Genomic DNA, 26316 nt, shown 5'->3' with positions numbered 1-26316 from the left:
GAAAACCTCTTCAGCCAGTGATACCATTTCTAATAAGACATAAAGGTGTTTCGACATGCACAACTGCATTTTCCTTTTGGTGTGAAATATGAAGTTCTTGCATGGAAGTACATGGAAGTCATAGAATGTTGGATAACTTTAAGGGAATTATTTTAGTATGAGTGTATACATGTTTCTATTATTTTCACTCACAGTTGCTGTTTATTATTATTTCAGAAAATAAGTTATCACAGTAAAGTTAAAAGGTTTCTTTCTTACCCTCCACCCACTCTGAGTTTATGTGACACTGGATGTAATTTATTTAAAGGCTAGGGATGTGGGAGTCTAGAAAGGGTAAACTCTCTATTAAGAAAATAAAGAAATGTATAATGTATAATAAATATATTATATATTATAATGTATAAAATGAAATGTATAAAGAGCTTTGTATGACCATCTGCAGTACGATAAAACATGGTTACATTCTTGCATGTATTTAATATTTTAGTTACTCTCTTCTGAGTAGATTGCAAGAATTGAGATGTCACTGTTGTGTATGAAACCCTATCTGAGGAGACATTTAATCCCAAATTAAGGGATGTATGGCAGTGCTGGGAAGACAATACCGATTCTGCTAATTTATATGACTGAAATGGGAACATGGAGAAAAATGTAAAATAAATATGAAGTGACAATTTTGAGTTGCTTTCTTGAAATAATCTAATGTGTCTGGGACAATTCAAGGAAATAGCCTAAATTGTTTACCTAACATTTGTTGCCCATTTGAGTTTTGTTTGGTAAACATGGAATATACTGAAACAAGTGTCATTCTAAGATAACATTATAGTATTAATGATTCACAGATTAAGTTTACATGAAAGTGACAAGCTTAAGGTAGCAATGAAAAGAAATATGTTATAATTTGAAACAAGTTAATTCTAAATTAATTCTAATTATTTATGTGAACTTTCTTGGCATCTGATAGGTTCATAGGTTCATAGGTTCATAGGTTCATACTAGGCTATCTGCCCTAGGGCATTTATAAGCCTAGCCAGAATGTGTTTGGCTTTCACCACCCATTTTAAATTTATTTTGATATGCCCTTTTTCGAGGTTAGTATACTGTGCCTTTGTCTAACAGTGACACAGAAATGATACCTGGGGTAAACCTACAATCTCCCATCCACTCACCAAGATTCCTCTTGAAGAGAGTCAATGAGGGACTCTAACTAACCTGGACTGGGATTTTATTCCAGAGTGAAGGGAGCCTCTGGATTATGAATCTGTCCCTCCAGCATGTCCTATTTATTTCAGTGCTGAGGTTCAAGTTTCTCGAGCACGTAGCTCGATGGGATTTGGATTTTCTGAGGTGCAGCATGTCCATTAATTCCGGCTTGGACATGGCTTTATACGTCAGGCACAGATTGCCTCTGAAGAGGTGGTATGCCACTGAGTAGAGCTGGAGTTTCTTTAACCGGGCAGCATATGGCATCTGTTTGAGCCCTTTGATCCTCTTGGTGAGGTACTTTTGGGGTCTTTCCAGTTGCTGCAGGTGTCTGGTAAGGTACATCCCAAAAGGGGCATTGTACTCAATTATGGGCCTGATGAGGGATGAGTAAAGAAGCACGATGACCTCCCCTGATCTAGATGTGAATCCCTTCATGATTAGGTGGGCTATATAAAATGTTTTTCTAACCACTTTGGCCACGTGGTTGTCAAATGAGAGATTGCTATCAACTTGGGTCCCCAGGTCTCTAATTACTTCTTCTGTACTTAATGGATTACCATCTATGTGGTAATTTGTGGGCACTTTGTTTTTGCCAAAGGGGATGACTATACACTTTTTGGCATTTAGCTTGAGGCCATGGCTCTGGCACCAGTTGTCTGTTTCTATGAGGCCCTTTTGGAGGATGCTTGTGTCAGCTGGAGAGTCGATTATGGCACCATGTTTGCAGTCATCTGCGAACTTGGTCAGCCACAGTCCTTCCGTGTTGGCCTGTACCTCCGAGAAATATAGACCGAACAAGAGAGGTCCCAGGACTGAGCCTTGTGACTTGATAGTCTGTACAAACTTGAGATTATTAATTTAACTCAATTTTTACAAACTTTGCTTATGTATTTAACTAATTAGCATAGACATTGAGTCTGATATAATGTTGGTTACTTTGTTTTTATTTTGTTTGTTTTGTTTTTTTATTTATATTAAATGTATCATCTAATGGTAAATATATTATAGGTTTGAGAATTCATATAAATATCAGGCATAACTAGTGTAATAAATTTGTTGATTACACCGCTAAAGTAGAACATCCTGATTCACAAAATAATTCAGAATTCTTCATTTATTTCACAAAATATTCTCCATACAATGATTTAACTTATGGAGCGAAGTTGTTTTTGATGGTTAAAGGAATGAATGACAATCTAATAGATCTATTTTTATCTATTAGATTAGGAATTACTTTCATTCCATGTATAGAGTGGAACCTAGGTAAATTAAGAGTGGTTATTTTAATCTCATTGTTATATAATATTACTCTCCTAAAGCCTGACCAAAATATTATTTTATTTGTATTCAAAGAAAAAATAACTCAGATAGTCTCCTTTAACATTTTATACACACACATAATTTATGTTGTTATCAGAGGTAACTGTTTAATAGCTATAATAATAATAATAATAATAATAATAATAATTATATATATATATATATATATATATATATATATATATATATATATTTTTTTTTTTTTTTCTAAAGATGACTTAATATGGATTTTACTTTAGTATCTTTACATACCAATGGCTTAAATAATCCAAGTAAAAGATCAAACTTATTGAAATGCTTAAAACTAAATAAAGCACAAGTAGCCTTTCTTCAGGAAATGCATCTTAAAATAAATGATAGTTTTATATGAAATCCTAAGGAATATATGATATTAGCTCAATCCTCCTATAAGACAAAGACAAAAGGAGTATCAATTCTTTGGAAAAAGAATATTGTCAGCCCAGAAATTATTTATAAATACGAAGACAAACAGGGTTTCATAGCAGTTATAATAGTTACATTTAATAATAGAATATGGACTCTAGCAAACATATACTGGTTTCCTGGTATTGGAATAGGAACAGTTAAAACACTTAGATTTTATTTCCAATAATTATAAAGGTAGTTTAATAATGGGAGGGGACTTCAACTGTATCCTAGATGCTTCTGAAACTAGCAACAAGAGACCTTTTTGTACAACTTCTATTTCAAAATCTTTAAAAAAAAACGGGTTGAGTTATTTCACTTAACAGATACATTTGAGACGAAAAAAGATAAGTCTTTGTTTTTCTCACGTCAAGATCACAGGTTCAGGACTCAAACTAGAATAGACAAAATACTTGTTGATCAAGATTTACAAACAAAAATCATTAATTTCTCAATTGCTCCATGTCCTTTCTCAGATCATGACTCTTTAGATTTGAAATCGCAAACTGAGTTCAAACTGTTAATCTTCTCATCTAGAATATCATCATATATACAAAAATTAAAGATTTCCAAACCCTGTTTTTTGTCAGAATTACAGTTTATCTTAGAAATTAACTATACAACAGAAGTCAGTAGAGTCATGGTGTGGGACTAACTAAAGACTTATATATTTGGTAAAACCCTTAGCTGGTATAAACATAAAGTAAGAGAGTGGTACTCTGAACTATCAGATTTACAATCCAGACTTTTGTCAGTAAAGTCAGAAAAAAATCAAAGTTGTCCTGAAATTAAAAAGAAAATAGAGGAATTAAATAAAACATATAATGAAATTCTGACACACAAACCAATCTAGCTTTGGGAAAATTAAAAGTAAATTCATTGGCCACCTCTCCCAGATATCTACATAATTTATCCACAAGAATTAAAATACAATCCAAAGCAAGTAACATTAATAATATTTATCATGAAAAGAAAGGGAAAAAAGTATCTGATATAGGAGACATCCTTGAAACATTCAGATATCACTACATGGAACACTTTAAAAAGGAAAATACAGATGCCATCAATATAAAAAATAAGTCTAGAAGAATTAAAATTAGATTTACAAAAACCTATATCTTACAAAGAAATAACCAACAGGATAAAAGAAGGTAAAACTAACAAAGCACCAGGAATAGATGGTATGATTATGGAAATATATAAACTTTTTCCCTCAACAATAATTTCTCTTTTTCATAAAACTTTACTAGAAATCCAATCAGAAGCAGTAATACCACCCTCCTGGAAATACTCTTTAACTACTCCAGTCTTAAAAGATAATAAAACTCCAACTCTTTGTACCCCATATAGGCTTATATCACTACTAAATAATGATTATAAGATATTTATGTAAATTTTAGCCAATAGAATAAAATACCACTTTCCAAAACAATAAATAATGACCAAACTGAATTTATATATAACAGACATACACATGATAATATTAAAAGAATACTTACCCTTATAGAGTATGTAAATAAAGAAAATAAAGAAACTCTTATAATTGGATTGAACATAGAGGAAGCCTTTGACTCCTTAAAATGAGAATATTTAAAATTCTAGCATTATTTGAATTTCCACTTTCCTTTGTTCACCTCTTAAAAATGCATGTGTATATATATATATATATATATATATATATATATATATATATATATATATATATATACACTTTAGCTTATATTAAATTAGGTCCTTTTACCTTGGAATATATTCATATAACAAAGGGCTTTAAACAAGAATGTCCCCTGTCACCTATTCTGTTTGCTTTGGCCATTGAAGTACTTGCAGACAATACATAACTTAAAAATAAAAGGGGTGGATGTATATCACCAATATAATTCAAAAATAATGCTCTTTGCTGATGATATATTACTAACTTTATCAAACTCTAAAAAGTCTTTGGAGAAGCTGGATGCAGTGATAGAGACATTTTATATGATTTAAATCTTACTTAGACAACAGACAACAGGCTGTGCTATGGGAAAACAATCTATCTACTCGCCTACCTATTTTCCTGGGTGTTCCTCAGGGCTCTATATTAGGCCCACTTCTATTCTCCATTTTTATTAATGACCTTCACTTAACAATTCCTGACACCACCTGTATTCAATACGCGGACGACTCCACAGTAATTTGTTCAGCCACCTCTCCAACCAAACTACAGTCCCTGACCCAAAATGCATTTAATATAGTGGAACAATGGTTTTTAAACTGCTGCCTTCTCCTAAACCCCCAAAACAACAAACTTTTAATTTTCACTCCAACCCAAAAATCCACACCAATAAATTTCACACTTGTATCTAAAAATGGCACTAACATATCTCCCGACTCAACCAGTAAACTTTTAGGAATAACAATAGATAACAACCTTACCTTTGATACTCATATAAACAGCACAATAAAAACAGTCAACAAGAAACTGGGGTCCCTTTATAGAATCAAACCCTTTCTTACACCAGTAGCCAGGACCACCATAGCCAGAACTCATTTAATCTCCACCCTACTCTATGCTTCACCTATATGCACTAATCTTTCTAAAAGGAATCTCAACAAACTGGCAATCTCCTATAATAATATTGCTAAATTTGCCACCGGCTCTCCTTTTAGAACTCATCACTGTCTTAATCTAAACAACTAGGATGGCTAGAATTTCTAAACCAGCTATAATTTCACCAGCTTGTCATAGCCCATAGGACCCTGTATCAACCCACCAACACTCCAATACTCTCTTGCCTCATTACACCATATAACAATCTTAAACATTTACGCTCCTCAAACAGACTGCTTATCAATACCAGCAAATCCAACAACTTAGCCGGAGACTCTCTGTTCTCTAATACTGTTGGAAAGCACTGGAATCTTCTTCCCTCAGAACTTAAAACTCTGTCTTCTTTGACACTTTTTAAACAGAATCTAAAACTATTTCTCAGTAAACATTGGTTATGCCCCTGTACTAACCCTGACTAACTTTCTCTCTATGCACATGTTTGAATACACTGTATCTCTATCAATGTATCCTTAATCAACCAAAGACCATGTTATTGCAATTTAAAACATGTATATATGTATATATGTAAATAGTACTATCTCTTGCACAATACCTTGTACTGTTTTGTGTTTTGCTCAGTACAAGTTATCTTTATAAACAACAGCTGTTATATATTTGGACTGTTGCAACTTCCTATATTGTATCTGTGTACCTGACTTGGAGCTTTTCTCCCCGGGCCTCTACTGAAAATGGACATGTATCCAGTTAGACTAGCCCAGTCAACAAATGTAAAATAAAATAAAAAATAAATAAATAAATAAAATTTTTAAGAAAAAAGAAATACAAGTCAAAGAAAAACATATTATGGGCGAACAAGTAACTACTTTAAAATATCTAGGAATTGTATTAAGAAATAATCTAAATAAGTGAGTATCAATAAATTACAAAAATATTATCAGTACAATTAATATCTATGTGGAAAGATGGAATAAAATAATATTAACCTTTGAAGATAGGCTACAATTAATAAAAATTGTTTTACTACCCAAAATTCTGTATGTAGCATTAGCAATGCAGATGCTTCCTGAAAGATGTTTCCTTAAAGAGATAAATTCATGCCTATTAAAAGTTTTATGGTTTCCCAGAAGAAATAGAAAAGCCCTTACAAATCACATTAGACCATGGAAACAAGGAGGACTGAACTTCCCAGATACTGAATCATATACAAAAGCATCCATAACCAAAACTGTTATAGATTGGATAAACCCTAACTATTTTGCTAACTGGAAAGAATTATTAATGGTTATATCAATAAATGAGTTTAATTTAGTAAAAAAAACTTTCACTATTATATAAAACTAATACACCTCGGTACATATAATTAGCGTGCAATATAATATAGCAAATCCAACTAATACACACTTGATTAATCATTATAGTAATTCTTTTAGAAAACTTATTAATACAAACATGGATCTAAAACTTCGGATTGACCTTTTAACCCCATTCATAATAACTAAGAACTATCCTGACAAAATATATACAGAAACAATTACTTCTTGGGAACAAAAATTATTTACATGTTGGTTTCAATGTATTAAAAAATTAAGAGTTTTAGACATACAAATGATAAAAACTACTTATAATATTCCATCACAGGACTGGTTACTGTTACAAAGTATTCTTATGTACTGTCAAGATTTATGTAGAATAATTAATAACTCCTCCTTTAAAGATATACCAAAACTTATAAACTACTTAAATGGACTTATATATAATAATTATGATAAGGGAAATAGTATTTAGAATTTATACAAAGAACTAATAAACTATAAAACAACATCTAAAACATCATATTGGCAGTTTATAACACAAGGTCATTCACTACAGTTAACAGAAGAAATTAAATCAAATATTTTATTATCAGTAAATCAGACAACTATTATACAATATTGGAAAATATTTAATTGGAAGTATTTACATACAGAATTCTTAACCCCAGATAAAATTAATAAATTCAACACTTCAACAAATGGAATATGTTGGAGATGTGAGCAGGTATATAAAGCTAGACTGGAATCACATTTCTTATGACTGTAGTAAAATTAAATCATATTGGACTGGAATCAGTTATTTTTTACAAGCTTTATTTAATGAATCTTTTAACTTATCTAAAGCTTTGATTCTTTTGAATCTGAATGAAGGTTTACACATGAATAAAATAAATATATATTTGTTATGGACAATACTTGCAATTTCAAGAAAATGTATAACCAGAAGATGGAATTCAAATATATCACCTACATTGGAAGACTTCTACATTTTATCAAGGACTTCAGTACTGATGGAAATCAAAATCAAAGAACTAAGGATTTATCCAAGGTCATTGATAAATAATCCATGGAAGAAAGTTAGATCTTTATTAGACACTTTGCAAAAATGAACAGATATGTTCTGATAACTAAAATGTTAATTCTATAAAGTATTCATGTACATTGAATACAACTGAAAGGTCAGACTGTTGTAAATATTGTACATAGTTATTTAAAAATGTTACATATAAATAATGTGGGATGTTATAATATTATGTGAAAATAAAAATTATTTGAGGAAAAAAAGAAATTAAATGAGCTATGTAATGTTTGATTGACAATGACTGTACAGAATATTTTAAGTGATTTATAATGTTTGCATCTGAAAATATGTCAATATGGTTTGTTTTCATTTAAATAAATGTGTGATTGCCTATGTAATAAGTGCTAATTCAATAAAGATGTTTCTTGTTTAAAAAAAATAAGTATAGCAGGAGGTATACTGATAGAGAAACTAGTGTATAGAGCTTTATAGAACAAATTATCAGAGCATAGCACTACACCACAAGTCCAATAAAACACTATCACTTAGCAAACATTCATTGGATTAACCAGTATGTTAAAAGAGTGTTGTACCTGCCATAACACCAGAAAATAAATTTATGTTTATGTTAAAGGGCACAGGATTAACACACTTAAAGCTTATCTGACTTGAATGAAATTATTACAAATATAACACACAACTAAGGTATTTTCATTGTTCAACATAGTCTTAGAACAAATAGAAATGTAATTACACATAACATACATCTGCACTGTAAAGGAAAATGGTGTCTGAGGAGATGTGGAGACCAAAGTGTGGGGAGATTTAGCAACACAGTCTACTTTAGTGACCGTCCCACCCTCAGGTCAGTTATTACAGAGAGCAGTTTATATCCTGTACAGAGCAATTAACAAGATACAAAGTGGAATGGGTTTTCTTTCATTTACTGAATGCAGAAATCAGTAAGTTAGGGAGATTAAGTAACTTGCATACACAGTATAATCTATTTTTAAGAAAAAGAACAGTGGCCCACTTATGAAGCGATCCTTAGAATGCAAGGATTGTTCCTTTCAGAGGAATTTCACAGCCCCTTTCCATCACAGTGCATGCATGTATTTAACTAGTTACATTTAATACACATCAAAGCTCTTCATGTTAAACTTTCTTACTTTGCACAATGATTAATATTCTCAGTGAAAATATTTGAGAGTACGGCTTTGTGGTAGAGCTCTTTCATTATTGGTGTCAGGGCTGAATAAAGTGACCTTGCACTCTGATAGGAAAGAAAAGAAAAAAAAACTGCTAAACTGTAATATTATATGAAGACAATAAAGTTAATACTTATCCTAGCAGAAGAGGAAGAACCTCACTGAGTCAGAACAAGAGAATATGGGGTATTGTAAGAGAAGAGAGATGATAAGAAAGTTTATAAATATAATATTAAAAGAAGTTTAACAGGAGGTATATTGATAGAGAACTACAGTAATATAGTGAAGGAAGATGTGCGTGTGGATAGAGAAAGTTATCATAACATAGCACTACACTGATAACCCCAGTGTAACACCATCACTTAGCAAACATTCACTGGATTAACCACTACATTGTGAGTGTTATATATACCATGACACCAGCAACTGACATTACATACATACTTGTTAAAAGGAGCTAAACATACATAAAGATTATATGACTTGAATGAAATCAATGTAAATGCAACACACTGTGAAGGTATTTCCATTGTTATATGCTGTCATTGAACAAACAGAAGAATAGCAACACATGATACATCTCTGCACTGTGAAGGAAGATGGTGAGTGAGTGAAAGTGGAGACCAAAGTGCAGGGAAATTTGGCAATACATTCTACTATAGTGACCCTTCCACCCTCAGGTCAATTATTACTGTGAGCAATCAGTTTATAGCTAGTAAAATACCATTAACAAGGAAGCATAGAGTAGGACAGGCCTTCTTTTATTTACTGAATGCAGAAACCAGAAACCTTGGGAGTCTAAGTGACTGGCACATACAGTGTTAACTATTAGTAAAGAGAAAGAACAGTGGCTGACTTGCTAAGTGGTCTTTAGAATACAAGGCCTACTCCTTTGGGGGGAATGTCACAACCACTTTCCAGCACAGGGCAGGCATGCATTTGACTAGTTACAGTTAATACACAGCAAGTCTCTTCATGTTAAACTTGTTTTCATTACACAATGACAATATTCTCAGAGATAATGTTCGAGAGTTGGGCCTTGTGGCTGACTTCCTCCATTATTGGAGTCAGTTGTGGATGTAGTGACCACATGCTCTGCACTGTGAAGGAAGATGGTGACTGGTGAGTGAGTGTAAGTAGACACCCAAGTGGATGTACCATTTATAGTCACAAATAGGATTTATTGTCTATTTTAGACATTACTAGAGGCAGTAAGTGTATTTTTTCCAAAGACCTTTATTGAATTATCACTTGTGACATAGGCAAATTTACATTCATATAAAAGTAATCAGCAGTGAGTGTATTAATTTTGAGGATGTTAAAACTCAAGTTACTGGGAGTAAGATTATATATAAATGGTCAAACAGAGGAAAATTAACATTTAAATGATGGTATTAAGGAAGAAGAGACAGAAAGTGAGAGTGATTGTTCTTTGTCCATTAACAAAAATAGAACCTTATTGTTGCAAAACACGGAATGTCAGCATCTCTATGTATAATGCATGTATTCAGACTAAAAGTAACACAAGCATACATTTCTATTTCTATCCAAACAGACATTATATACCAAAGTTTGTATTATGAATTTGGCTGTACAATATCACTGCAAAGTTGTATATTCTTTCTGCTATTGGTATTTCTTTTAAAAAATATGATATCACAAATTTAGACTGTATACCAGTTAATACAAACAGAAATCCTAAACTGTATTCTAACAACAGTGAAGAGAGTCCTACTTCTCCAACTAGATATAGAAAAGTAGAGAAGAGCTGTATGGGGTAACTTCATGATCCCTCACTCAGAAAAATATCGGACCACAAATATTCTGATGGGTCAAGTAAATCTTCTCTTGGGGTCCTTGCAGTGGAGACTCAATGCTACAAAAAAAAAAAAAAAACTGTTAGACCGGTTTCTTCAATTAATAGTGGAAAGGTGGCAGAGTCATGTTTAGGTGGGTTTAAACTGGGAGATGCTATTAAAGTTTCATAATGGTTATTAAATAGGAAGTTGTCCTTGAATTCCATCATTTTGCATGTAGGTATGAATGACTTAAATAGTGCTCCACGGTTTCATGTGGATCACATGACTGAAGAAGCTTACTCCCTGTGTAAAACCCATCAGATAGAGTTATGGTGTCTAGCTAGTAGTATTCAAAGGGAATTCCATTTAATAAATTGATGAAAAAGGTTTCTATGCAAGAAAATGTATAAGCTTAATAAAATATTGGGAAGACTTCAGTATGAAGGTGAATACTTGGACAAAGAAAAGTCTCATTAGAGTTCTAAAGGAGGAAATCTGTGGACTAGAAAATTTCAAGATTCTGTTAAATGGTTTGTAGATTTCAACAATCATATTGGTGAAAGAACAAAAAAGATAGTGACATTAGAAGTTTTGTAAATGAACAATGTTAAGTTGTCAATCTCGCCTTCATTCTTGCTGGATGGGTTCGGAACTGATCCTCGGCTCCGACTCAGCTTATGCCAAAGCTCGAGAGCTATTTTTACTGGCTCGAGGTAACCCTGTATCCCACAATGCTAGGCGCTAACTACCTAGATCTCGTTTGCCACTTAGCTGCGAGGTTGTGTTTTTGCCGGCTCTGGTAATTTTTCAAAAAGAACAGCTTTTTGGGTAAGATTTTTTTTTTTCTTTCCCTTTTTATTTCAGGTTAGTGTTCTTTATACCCTTGTCCCCTACTTAGAGTAACCCAACTTGTATAGTCCCCTTCTGGGTTTATTTTCTACCCCCCTGGCCCTTCCCTTCCCTTATACATCTAGGCCTTAGGGCCAAGTTAGTTTTTTGGGTAAATTACTTGTAGTTTCAGTCTTTGGTGTGGTGTTGTGACTGAACTAGGTTTTTTATTTACTGTAGTGTGTGCGTGTGGTGTTTGGGTGTGTTCCATTATATCTAAGGAATCCAAGGTCTCAGGCTTCAAAAAGTGTGACTCGTGCTGTCAGAAAATGTCTCTGACAGACGGTCACACTTCTTGCATGTATTGCCTGGGCCCTCTGCACCTGCAGGACTCTTGTTCCATCTGCCATGCATTCAGTCCAAGAGTCCTGCAGGAACGCAGGAACAAATTGATTTTGAGAGGCTTATTAAAGCCTGAAGGCTCCCCGGCCAAGTCTTCGTTGGGCAAGCCTTTAAGCCCACTAAATCTTCGGCTCCGAGTTTAGAGCATCCGACCAGTGGTGCTACTTCTGCTTTGGCATCAGCTCCGGCTGGAGCCGACGCTTCAAAATCTCAGTCGGCTCCGATAGTTTTGTCGGAGCCGACTTTGACCCATAAGCACTCCAGGTCCCCCTCTTTGGAGTCAGTCCACTCAGCTCAGAGATCTCCTTTGCTTTCGGAGTGCAGTCACCGGTCCCATTTCTCTCGGTCTTCCAGGCTTTCGGACCATGACCTCGAGAGGGTGGTTAGTAGACTCCTTAAGTCGCAGGCACTGGCCCAGATGCTTCATAGCCCTTCTCAACAGACTGTGGCTATTCCCATTCCATCATCGATTCCTCCTCCAACTCTTCCCTTGAGTTCAGAGCCAGAGTTTGTGGGAGCCGGGATGGTCAACACGTCGGAGCCGATACCACCCATTTTGGCTCCGTCGTCGGCTCCGATTTCTTCTATGGTGCCATCCTTGGAGGGATCTGGATGCCGTGACTCCCTCGTCAGATCCAAGGGGGCGAGTGGCATCGGACCCTTGTCCAACCCCATTCTCCCTCTCAGAGCCTCGGCGCAGGTGAGTACAGCTCCGACATCGGCCTCGGAGCTATCCCTCTTGGTGCCGGGAGGGGCCCTTATCTCCTCAGAGTGGGGACCTTCTTCTCTGCCTGATAGGGGTACTTTCGAGGTCATGAGGAGTCTGCTGGCCCCTGTGCCTGTTCCTCGGTCGACTCCCTCAGCTCCTCCCACTGTAGTGCCTGCTACGGTCTCTACTCATCCTCTCGACCCTGACCACAGAGATCCTACACCTCAGGGGCCCCTATTGGGAGCATCCTCCTCTTCTGAGGCCTCCCCTGATCCGTCAGGGGAGCCCCCTCGGAAGAGGAAATGTAAGAGGAAACATCTGGACTCCCCTGAGTCCATCACATGAGGGTCCCCAAGATCCCCCTCTGAGGATGTCTCCTTCTCTGACATCCTTGAGATCCTCAAGCAGAGGGGGAACTGGTCTACCCTCAACCCTTCCAAGGACGAGTTGGTCTACCTGGAGGCGTTTGGTTCTCGCCCTTCCACCTCCTGGGTGTCTCCGCCCTTTGACCCCCTTATGGAAGTGGTGGCCAGGAAGGCTTGGATGGCCCCTGACTTGATGGAACCAACCCCGCAGAGGCCTTCAAAATTTATCACAGCCCCTGCTGATGAACAGTTTTTGACCAAAGGTGTCCCTGTTGATGCCATGGTGGTGGCGGCAGCCACTTAAGACGGAACTGGCTGATCCTTTGGTACCTATCCATCCTCCTAATAAGGAATCTAGGACCATGGATAGGTACGGCAAGTGGATGTTTTCTTCAGTGACATTTACCATGCGGTCGCTGAATTACTTATGTCATTTCACCTGTCTTCAACGAGACTTGCTCAAAGAAATGGGTGACACACTACATGATCCAACAGCTGTGGGGTCTCAGGACAAAATCAACTCCCAGCTGGTAACCCTAAACTAGATTGTTAACTCCTACATGCGGCTTATTTCGTATGCGGCTGATGGGGCGAGTAGGGCTGCAGGCACAGGTGTGGCCTTAAGACGGCATGCCTGGATGCGGCTTTGTAACTTTGCTGACCCCTTCAAGGCATCATTCACCAACTCTCCCTTTGATGGTCCGGTGTTGTTTGGACCTCAGGTGAATGATACTTTGACCAGATGCGAACAAGACGGCAAGTATCTCTCTGCTGTGGGAGTCTGTTTTTCCACCCCATCAGACCAAACCCAAAGGTCAGAAGGGTGGAAAAATGTGGTTCTGCAAACCACAGGGAGTCGCGCTGGACGCACGAGGCGAGTTCCCCCTAGAGGCATGGGTGGACAACAATAGATGCCACCCCAGGTGCAGAGGGGCTCCGCAGAATCAGGGTAGCAGAGAAGCTGTCTCTGGCCAACCCTTCCAGCATCCCTGAGAAGCTGCCCGACTGTCCACCTACAGAGGCAGTCGGGGGAAGATTATCTCTGTACCCAAAAGCCTGGCTTTCCCTTACCGAAGACACATGGGTACGGTCGATCATATCCAAGGGTTACAAAATTCCCTTTGTCCACACCCCAAAACAGCCAAACAGGCCCCTTCCAGATGTTCCACCCAGTCTAGGGGAACAAGCAGTATTAGAAATCTCAAAATTGCTAAGAAAAAGGGCCATCCAGCCAGTCCCAGCAGACCAGCAAGGATCTGGAATCTACTCCAGGTTCTTTTTAGTACCAAAAAAGACAGGGGACTGGAGACCAATTTTGGATCTCAGCAGACTGAACAAGTCTGTTCAAAGAACGAAGTTCCAGATGGTCACGCTACAGTCCATTCTACCCTTTTTGGGTCAGGACCATTGGATGTGCTCTATAGACCTTCAGGATGCATACTACCACATCAAAATGCACAGACGCTCCAGAAGGTTTCTCTGCTTCCGGCTGGGAGTCAGTCACTACCAGTTCAGGGCCCTGCCCTTTGGTCTCACTACAGCCCCCCGAGTGTTCACCAAATGCATGGCAGTGGTTATGGCTCATCTGAGGTGTCAAGGATTCCAGGTGTTTCCATATCTAGACGACTGGCTCCTTACTGCCACCTATTATGAAATAAAAAGACTCTTGACAGGTTATAAAGTTCTTCAAAAATCACTCAGAAGTCACTAAAGACGTTAAAATTTAATCAGAAGCTTTCGGGCTATCCACCCTTCATCAGCACATAAAACCAGTAAATTCATCACATTTAAATAGAGGTAAAAATGAAGTCACATGATCAAGCCAGCTATACATATTGCACATATACATTTGCATCAATTAAATCTTAAATTATGCATAAAAATATATATATATTATTCAGCACGTTCAAATAATGTACTGCTTATAGTTGCTTATTAATAACTATATAAAGTATAAAATCAGCAATAATGTTGAAAATTTACAATACTAAAATCTTAAAATTCAGGTGTGAATATAATAATTCATCATATATTTTCTCTCTGCCTTTTTATCAGTATGGGTTTCAAACTAACAGTGCTATTCAAGCCTGGTGGTGTATCCACTTGTAGCTTTACTATCCATTCGTATTCTCTTAATTCTAAAATATTATTTAAATCACCCCCTCTTAACCCTATATTCAACACATTTATGCACCTAAACTTAAACGTATGCGTGTGAAACTCCATGATGTGCCTATACAAACCATTTGTCTGTACTTCATTTTTATCTCTATTTAAATCCTTACCACCACCACCAGGCATCAACTTATTCAATCCAGAAATTACACCATTCAGATTTGCGAAGAGCTAGGTATCTCCATAAACTTCGAAAAGTCTGCCTTGTCGCCTTGTCAGTCTATTACCTTCATAGGCACCATATTAGACACAGTCGAACTCTCTGCAAAACTGACAGCTCAAGGAATCTCAGATATTCGCGAACATGTTCATATCCTGCTTCAGAACAACAAAATTCAGGCCAAGTTTGTACTGAAGACTCTAGGTCTCATGGCGGCTGCCATTACGTGCCTTCCCTTAGCTCAATCCCACATGCGACTCCTGCAATGGATGCTCTTCTCTCAGTGGTCCTTCCAGCAGCTCCCAATGTCACACTACATTTTGATAACCCAATCATGCAAGAAACACCTGTCTTGGTGGATGGTCTCCCTTCAAGTGTCTCAGGGCAGACCCTTCATCCCCCCCGGTTGCTACAGTGACAACAGATGCCGCCCTGATCAGGTGGGGTGCATTTTCAGGGCAGGACGGTCCAGGGCACTTGGCAACCTTTCAAGTGCCACCTGCACATCAATGTCCTAGAGATGAGAGCAGTTTTTTTACCATTGCAAGCCCTTCAGGACTCTCTTCCCATCAGGACGATTGCAGTTCAGACGGACAATATGTCCGTAGTGTGGTACATCAACAAGCAGGGCAGAACCAAGTCCTATCCCTTATGTCGAGAAGCACTCAGACTTTGGCAGTGGGCTATCTCCTCTCAACGGTTTCTGATAGCAACGCATATCCCCAGGAAGTCCAACGTCATAGCAGACAGGCTGAGCAAAGCCATTCTCATGCCACACGAGTGGTCTCTCAAGCAGTCAGTAGTGGAAGAAATTTTCAAAAAAGGAGGTCAGCCTTGCTGCGATCTTTTCGCTACACCCCAGAACAGTAAATGCCACAAACTTTTCACTCTCTTCCCTGCCACCCTCCCAGAGACGCTGTAGTCCACGATTGGCCCCGGGGTCTCCTGTACGCCTTTCCCCCCTTTCCATTAATCACTCAGTTGATTCAGAAAGCTACCACCTTGAGATCCATGATGATCCTCATTGCTCCGTACTGGCCTCGACAAATATGGTTTCCGTTCCTGCACCATTACCTCTTGGAGCAGCCCTGGCATCTGGACCCAGTTCCAGATTTCTTGACCCATCAGTCGGGCAAGCTGCACCAATCTCTCCCCTCTATCAACCTCACAGCTTGGTTGCTCCACTTCCAACCTTAGCCAGGCTTCCCTTTATCTCCCATTCGGTACGTGACATAATTTTAGCTTCTCACAAATCTTCTACCAGGAGAATTTATGCCAGCAAATGAAAACGTTTTTCCTTCTGGGCAAAATCTAAGAACATAGACCCATTTGTGGCACCTATCCAATCAGTCTTAGATTTTTTAGCCGAACTCTTTCATTCGGGTTCTTCTTCCTCCACTATCAGAGTCCAGTTAGTGGCCATTTCAAATTTTCATGTTGGCTTGGCAGACTCCTTCATTATGTCTCATAAACTTTGTAAAGTATTCCTCAAAGGTATCTTTTTACTCAAGCCCCTGGTTAGACATCCCCCACCGCAGTCGGATTTGAATCTAGTTTTAACCTCCTTGATTCTCCCTCCCTTTGAACCTGCGGCTTCCTGTTCCTTGAAGTTACTCTCATGGAAAACTTTGTTTCTAGTAGCCATAACCTCTGCAAGGAGAGTCTCAGAACTTCACGCCCTTTGCGTTTGTCCTCCTTATCTTGTTTTCCATAAAGATAGAGTGTCCCTCAGAACAAACCCCTCCTTTTTACCCAAGATATCTTCTGAGGCAAATCTAAACCAGACTATCGATCTCCCAGTTTTCTTCCCTAATTACTCTGACAGAGCGGAACAAAAGTTGCATTTCTTGGATGTTCATCGCCAACTCCGTTACTACTTGGATAGAACCAAGAAAATTAGGAAATCTGACCAGCTCTTCCTATCTTATGGGAAGAAAGGCCTTCCAGTTTCCAAAGTAACCCTTTCTAGATGGTTGGCCTCTGTCATCACTTTCATCTATGAACTGAGGCATCAAAAGCTTCCTTCAAGACCTAGAGCCCATTCAACTAGAGCCTTAGCTACGTCTATAGCCTTTCAGGACAGGTTGCCCTTAGATTAAATTTGTGTGGCAGCCACATGGGCCTCTCCCTAACTTTGGTTCCACAGTCCTCAAGAGTCTGTTCCAACGAGCCACCCAGGGTTAAGGTGCTAGGGACGTGGTCCCATCCAGCAAGAATGAAGGCGAGATTGACAACTTAACATTGAGAAGTTATGTACCTACCATAAAGTTCCATGTTAGTTGTCTTCTTCTCGCCTTCTTTCTTGCGTCCCGCCCTCCAACCCCCTAGCCTGGACAGACTGTTAGGATCCTAAGGAGCCTTGCCTTTCTCCCACTATGGTCTCCAGTGGTTATCTTTTTCTTGGGATGGCTATCTACATGAGTATGCCATTCTCTCCTTTGTTCTGGGGGCAAAACTGCTATAGTGTTAGCTATCAAACGAGATCTGGGTAGTTAGCGCCTAGCATTGTGGGATACGACGTTACCTTGAGCCGGTAAAAATAGCTCTCGAGCTTTGGCATAAGCCAAGTCGGAGCCGAGGATCGGCTCCGAACCCATCCAGCAAGAAAGAAGGCAAGAAGAAGTCAACTAACATGGAACATTATGGTAGGTACATAACTTCTCATTATATACTAATGCTCACAACTTAAACAAGGTAAATTAACCATATTCTTTGGGAAATGCTAATAAATGTTTTAATATTATTTAAAACAGAAGCATGGTAGTGTAATGGGATATGCTTTCCTCGGTACCTGCAATTTGTCAAAAATGTTAATGCTTATAAGCAGCCTTTGAAATGAAAATTCCTGCTACTGAAATCATGAATATAACAGACTCCTAAAAAATAAAAATAATAACATGGCATAGAAACTAAAAAAATGAATATAGAACAGCAAGCATATGAGTGTCTTACTGAAAACATAGACTCTAATAATACTATCATACAAGGAGATTTCATTATATCTTCTATTAATTGGCCAACTTGAAGTTGAAAATTTCCTATGGAATTTAAGTTTTATGATGTAATGATGGTACCAAATTTAACCCAACTGATACAGTTTCCTACTTGAAATAATAATTTACTGGATTTGTTATTAACAAATGTTGCAAACAGTATTGTTCATAGTAAATCTTCTCCACCACTGGCTAACTCAGACCATGAGGCATTCAGATTTTCTATATATAAGAATTATTGCACATCAAATCACATGATAACTAGATCTGACTGTTCAAAATAGATAACTAAATGATTAGTAAATAATTTGATATGAACTAGTGGACTAAGTTTTATAAAAAACAATATATCATATTTTTGAAATTGCTTGAATTTAGTTGTATGTTCAAAATTTTAAAATAACACAGAAAATTAATATGAGACACATATTGCTTCCAAAGTAGGATGACTACTTTTTTAAAAATACTTGGAAAGAATAAAACACTGAATATTATTGTGATGACTGGGGAGAGCTGGCCGAAAGCTGCCAGCCTAGTCAAATAGAATTTAATATATAATTCTATCAACAGTATAAATAAATGTAGAATACAGGCTTGTGTTTGTAAATGTAAGAAAACACTGTGAAATGTGGAACTGCAAAATATGTGACAACATTGCACTTTACTGGCCCAGTGAAGCATGTTGTATCCTTTCATGTTAGAATTCGGCCCGAGGACAGATGGATGAAGATTTCATGCCCATTGTTTTAAGGCTAAAGTTTGTGGTTAGAATTTAGATGTGGAAGGTGCTTTATGGCTTTAGTTTCTGTTAGTATATACCTGTGAAATGTCTTCTATTGTCTTAAGTTTCTGTGCATGTGTTAGATTGCTAAATAATGCAGTTTGTAGCCTGAGAACTCAGACCAGGTGTTAAGATGATGCAATATGAATACTGGGGAAACCTAAGTGTCAAAAATGATGTCATTTTGGGAGGGCCTTAGAGACATGTTTGTTAGTATTGTTTAAATACTATTTCTCACAAGAGACCTGGAGCATTTTGATCTGGACATCTAACTTATTAGCACTCTGCTTATGCTCACACGTAAGTTTCTAGCACTGTAATATCTTGTAAGATTAGTTAAAGATTAGAAAGTTAGATTAAGTATTTTTCTGTGTAATCAGATCTTTCCTACGATATTATTTTAAGTTTCTGTGTGATCTGTGAACTGTTAGATATCTCTGTGGTGTAGTAGATTTGTCTTCTGTTTTAATTATTTATTATTAAATATTTTTAAAACCTTCTACTCATGGCTGGTTTGTGTAGAGATGAAGTATGCTTTAGAGTACATTATATATTTATAGAGTTTACTGTCTAAGCCCTTCCAATAAGCCTTAGACTGTATAGTCACATTACCATTGGATATTAATATTGCACAGTAATAACTTGACACCCTTTTAAGGGCCTTTTTGTAGCTGATATTATTAACTGAGTGATGGCAGTAATTACTACCGTATAGTCTGGGTAAAGGGGCACAGCTGGAGAATTTGTGTCAGCCTTTCCCAGGAGTGTCTGTGAAGTGTATAAATACTTATCTCAAAGTGTGTGTGTGTTGTGTCAGCTACTTGGCAGGGACACGAAGCACTGCTTGGGCAGAGAGGGTACTGGAGGTTCCAGCTTGCCCAGTTAGGCTGAGACCTGTACCCTATAGCTGTGCCAGTGTGGAGTCTTATTGGGGATCTGATGAGCAAGGGAGCAGCCAGCCCCAGACTGACTATGATCTCTGTGTGCACTTAAGGGAAATTGTACTTTACTGTGTGCATTAGTCATCCTTTCTTCTTCTAGGAGACGACCTCCCTGTTGTTAGTGGTGAGGATTGAGGCTCCTTGACTGCTGGGCCAGGGCACGGTCGTCACAAGTGGTGGCAGTGGTGGGATCTACTTCACATACTAATTGGCTTGTAGTGGTGTGGGTAGAGTGAATTCCTGTAGCTTATGTACAGTGATCTCTAGAAGTGCTTTGTACTCTAAAACAGCCACACAGTGTATACCAAGAGTTCAGACCACAACTGTTTATTTCTTTTATTAGCTTAGTGTTAGTCAGGCTGAGCAGGCAGCATGTCAGCAGAAGAGTATGAAAAGCTGACAAGGAGCCAACTGGCAGAGATGTGCCAGGTTAGGGGGCTGGTGCACAGAAACCTGACTAAGGCAGACCTGATTGCAGCCTTGGTTACAGCTGAATCAGAAAACAGCAGCCTGGAGGATAATCAGACTAACAGTGGAGATACAATATTCTCGGAGAATGGACAGCTCAACCTTTCTGCAGTGGACTTAAAAATCCAGCTGATGTCAAAGAGACTTGAGTTGGAGGCCAGGTGTATGGAACTGGAAGCAGCCGAGTGAATGAGGAGCCTAGAAGCTGAAGAACAGGAACGGCAGAGAAAGCATGAGAGGGAAATGCTGACTCTTCGCCAGAGTCATGGAGGTAATGTGAAAGGGAGTAATCAGACCACAGAAGCACAAAAGGTCAGTAAATTTCTTCCACAGTTTAAAGAGGGGGATAATTTTGATAGCTTCATTCATATGTTTGAGTGGGTATGTAAACAGTATGAAGTTGACCAAAGGCTCTGGGTACTGTTCCTGACCCCCTTACTCCATGGTAAAGCTGTAACTTCTTTAGCAAAAATGCATGACACTGACTGTTTTGATTATATTGCTGTAAAAATACATTTATTAGAATGTTTTAAGCTAACACCTGAAAAAGGAAAAAGTTTTGTGAGCATAGACGCAAGGCAGATGATGTGAATATGTTGTTGAACTGAGCACTTATTTTAATAGATGGGTGAGTGGATGTCAGGTTACCACTTTTGAAGGGCTGGCAGACCTTTTGGTAATGGAACAAGCCCTTAGCACTTTGCCTGAGGACATGAGGATCTGGTTAGCTGATAGACAGTGTGCTACTTCAGAGGAGTTGGGGACGAAGGGAGACCTATACCTTGCAAGCAGGGCAGCTCTGCACAGGAAAGGAAACCCCAGTACTACTCATGAGTCTAAAGGAACCCATGGTGGGCAGCACAGACTCCTCCAACAGAAGCTGCCAGTAGCAGGGGAAGCCACTAGTCCAGGTACACGTCCAGGAGCTAGGGTTAAATGTTTTGAATGCAACCAGGTGGGGCCATGTGGCATACAGGTGTCCACAGAGGCAAGGTGGGGAACAAAAGGTGAGGGAGCCAGTAAGTGGGAAAGACAAAATGCCAACAGTGTGTTGTCTTGAGACAACAGGGGTATGGAACTACCATTCTGCAGATGTCCTGAGAGGGAAGGATTTGGATGAGGCAGTACCATGTACTTACGCAGTTAAATGCAGTGAGGCAAGGAGACAAGCATGTGGGTCTGGTAGCCTGGGGGAGACCCAGACAGACTGCATACTTGCAGCCAGGACTGCTGAGGTGGTTACTTCAGGGAGTGAGCTATGCTGTAGCAGTGAGTCTGAATGTGAGCCACAGTTGCTTGTGGGTATCGATGTTCCCTTGGACAAGGTAACTGCAAAGGAAGAGGTATGTAGTAGTACCCAGGCTGACAGTGAGGCACCGCTGTCAGAGGATGCCAGACTTCCAGTGGAAGGGGAGCTGGGAAGGGTTACAAGGAGAGACTTCAGACAGGCTCAGCTCTCAGACCCTACATTGCAAGGCCTGAGGCAGGTAGCTAGGGAGGCACCTGATTCTCAAGGGAAGGGGGAATCTGTATACTGGAACAAAGGGTTACTGTACAGAGAGTGGACCCCTGAGGGAGGGCTAGAAGGTGAGAGAGTACATCAGTTGGTAGTGCCTAGAGCCTACCATTTGGCGCTTCTAGCCATAGCCCATGATATTCTCTTTGCAGGTCATATGGGCATAAAACGTACAAAAAGATGTATTATGCAAAACTTTTATTGGCCTGGAATTTCCAGAGATGTAACAGGATACTGCAGTACCTGTGAGCAGTGCCAAAAGGTAGGCAATGCAGGAGACAAGGTGAGAGCTCCTTTGATGACTTTGCCTGTGATTGAGGAGCCATTTCAGAGGGTAGCGATGGATACTGTGGGTCCTCTGAGTACCCCAAGTTCCACAGGGAAAAAGTATATCCTAGTGATTGTAGATTATGCTACACAATGCTCTGAGGCAGTGGCTTTGTCCTCCATTGAGGCAGAGAAGGTGGCAAATGCTTTGCTAGAGATTTTCACCAGGGTAGGTTTCCCAAAGAAAATACTGTCTGACAGAGGTGCCAATTTTATGTCAAACCTGCTGGCTTGTCTGTGGAAGCCCTGTGGGGGTGAAGCACATGAAGACCACCCCCTACCATCCCCAGACTAATGGTCTTGTTGAGAGGTTAAACTTTACAATCAAGTCCATGCTATGGGCATTTGCAGATCGGTTTTAGAGGGAGTGGGACAAATATTTGTCCCATCTGTTGTTTGCTTACAGAGAGGTTCCCCAGGAATCCACAGGTTTTTCATCCTTTGAGTTGCTGTATGGGCATAGGGTGAGGGGACCTCTAGATTTAATTTGAGATGAGTGGGAAGGTGAGTGTGAGTCTCACAAGGAGTCTGTTGTGGCATATGTCCTGAACCTCAGGACAAGGCTCAGGGAACTCATGAGCCTGGCCCAGGAGAATCTGGCAGAAGCCCAACAACAGAAAAAGGTGTGGTATGACAGGAATGCTCGAGCTAGAGAGTATGCTGCAGGGCAGCAGGTGATGGTTCTCATTCCTGTCAGACACACCAAGCTGTAAGCAGCTTGGGAGGGACCCTACAAGGTGGTAAGAAAGGTAAGTGATGTTAACTACATGGTGGAAGTGCTAGGCAGATGGCAGGGGCACAAATTGTACCATGTTAACATGAAGAAACCTTACCATGATAGGGAGGCCCTTGTGCTGAGCATTTGCAGTGGATTGCAGGAGGAGTCTGAGGGATGCTCGGGCTGACACCTCAGTGGAAGGGGTAGCAATGTCCTAGCAGCTATCTCCTACCCAGGCTTGAGAAATCTGAGCAGTGTTGCAGGTGACTGGGGCATGTTCACCAGGAAACCAGGGAGCACCCACCTGGTGCAGCACCAGGTGGATACAGGACCCAAAAAGGCCTATCAGGCAGGCCCCTTACAGGGTGCCTGAGAAAATCAAACAGACTCTGAAGGAAGAGGTACAGGAGATGTTGGAACTAGGGGTGATTCAAGAGTCCAACAGTCCCTGGGTCTCACCAGTGGTGTTGGTGCCAAAGAAGGATGGCAGCACCAGGTTCTGTGTGGATTACAGGAAATTAAATAGTCACACAGAGCCGGATGCTTACCCCATGCCTAGGACAGATGAGGTCCTAGAGCAGCTGGGTGGGACTAAGTATTTTACAACCATTGATCTTACCAAGGGTTACTGGCAGGTGCCCTTTACTTCCAGTGCTAGAGAGAAGTCAGCCTTCGTGACTCCTTTTGGCTTGTCTGAGTTTACAAAGATGCCCTTTGGGATGAAGAATGCCCCAGTGACTTTCCAGAGGCTGGTAGATCATATCTTAGCAGGAGAAGGAGGGTTTGCCCTTGCTTACATGGATGATATTGCTATCTACAGCCATTCTTGGCAAGAGCACCTTCAGCATGTCAGGGAGGTGCTGGGCAGACTAAAGAGGGCGGGGTTGACCATTAAGCCGAGCAGTGGGAATGGCAGAGTTCTCCTACCTAGGACATAGAGTGGGGAGTGGTAAGATAAGGCCAAAACCTGCCAAAGTGGAAGCTATTCAGGCATGGCCTGCACCTGTTATCAAAAAGCAGGTGAGGGCATTCTTAGGGATGGCAGGGTACTACAGAAAGTTTGTTCCCAATTATAGTACCATAGCTGCTCACCTCACAGACCTGACAAGGAAGAACAGGCCAGATAAGGTAGTGTGGACCCCAGCATGTGAGCAGGCATTTCAGAAGCTTAAGGAATCTTTGGGAGGACCCCCTGTGTTAGCCAGTTCAGACTACAGCAAAGACTTTGTTGTGCAGGTGGATGCTTCAAACTATAGGGTGGGGGCTGTACTTAGCCAGATTTCTTCAGAGGGAGAAGAGCACTCAGTGGTTTATCTCAGTCATAGGCTCCAACCCAGGGAGGAATGCTATGCAGCAGTAGAAAAGGAATGTCTAGCTATAGTGTGGGCACTACAGAAACGTCAGCCTTATCTGTACGGAAGAAAATTCACTGTGATGACAGATCACAACCCTCTAACATGGTTAAACAGAGACAGTCAGCAAAATGCCAAGTTGCTAAGATGGAGTCTGGGGTTGCAAGCATATGATATGTCAGTGCAGCACCGCAGTGGGAGTAGCAATACCAATGCAGATGGACTCTCAAGACAGGGAATGGGGTGAGGTACACCCAGATAGACCTGACACTCTCAAGTGATGTTTCTCAAGGGGCACTGAAAAACTTGCTTGAGTTCACCGGGGGAGAAGAGATGTGATGACTGGGGAGAGCTGGGTGAAGACTGCCAGCCTAGTCAAATAGAATTTAATAAATAATTCTGTCAACAGCATAAATAAATGTAGAATACAGACGTGTTTTTAAATGTAAGAAAACACTGTCAAATGTGGAACTGCAAAATATGTGACAACATTGCACTCTATTGGCCCAGTGAAGCATGTTGTATGCTTTCATGTTAGAATTCGGCCCGAGGGCAGATGGATGAAGATTTCATGCCCATTGTTTTAAGGCTAAAGTTTATGGCTAGAATTTAGATGTGGAAGGTGCTTTATGGCTTTAGTTTCTGTTAGTATATACTTGTGAGATGTCTTCTATTGTTGTAAGTTTCTGTGCATGTGTTAGATTGCTAAATAATGCAGTTTGTGGCCTGAAAACCCAGACCAGGTGTTAAGATGATGCAATATGAATACTGGGAAAACCTAAGTGTCAAAAAATGATGTAATTTTGGGAGGGCCTTAGAGACATGTCTGTTAGTAATGTTTAAATACTATTTCTCACAAAAGACCCGGAGCATTTTGATCTGGACATCTAACTTATCAGCACTCTGCTTATGCTCACATGTAAGTTTCTAGCACTGTGATAGCTTGTAAGATTAGTTAAAGATTAGAAAGTTAGATTAAATATTTTTCTGTGCAATCAGATCTTTCCTACGATATTATTTTAAGTGTCTGTGTGATCTGTGAACTCTTAGATATCTCTGTGGTATAGTAGATTTGTCTTGTGTTTTAATTATTTATTATTAAATATTTTTAAAACATTCTACCCGTGGTTGCTTTGTGTAGAGATGAAGTATGCTTTAGAGGACATTATATATTTATAGAGTTTAATGTCTAAGCCCTTCCAATAAGCCTTAGACTGTATAATCACGTTACCATTGGATGCACAGTAATAATTGGACACCCTTTTAAGGGTCTTTTTGTAGCTGATATTATTAACTGGGTGGTGGCAGTAATTACTACCGTATAGTCTGGGTAAAGTGACACAGCTGGAGAATCTGTGTCAGCCTTTCCCAGGAGTGTCTGTGAAGTGTATAAATACTTATCTCAAAGTGTGTGTGTGTGTGTGTGTGTGTGTGTGTCAGCTATTTGGCAGGGACAGAAAGCACTGGTTGGGCAGTGAGGGTACTTGGAGGTTCTAGTTTGCCCAGTTAGGCTGAGACCTGGACCCTATAGCTGTGCCAGTGGGGTGTCTTATTGGGGATCTGGTGAGCAAGGGAGCAGCCAGCCCCAGACTGACTGTGATCTCTGTGTGCACTTAAGGGAAATCGTACTTTACTGTGTGTATTAGTCATCCTTTTTTCTTCTAGGAGATTACCTCCCTGGTGTTAGTAGTGAGGATTGAGGCTCCTTGATTGCTGGGCCAGGGCATGGTCATCACA

The sequence above is a fragment of the Protopterus annectens genome, chromosome 1.part0 (assembly GCF_019279795.1).
Source record: "Protopterus annectens isolate FY-2018-M chromosome 1.part0, PAN1.0, whole genome shotgun sequence".
Classification (NCBI taxonomy): Eukaryota; Metazoa; Chordata; order Ceratodontiformes; family Protopteridae; genus Protopterus; species Protopterus annectens.
This window is presented reverse-complemented; position numbering follows the sequence as displayed.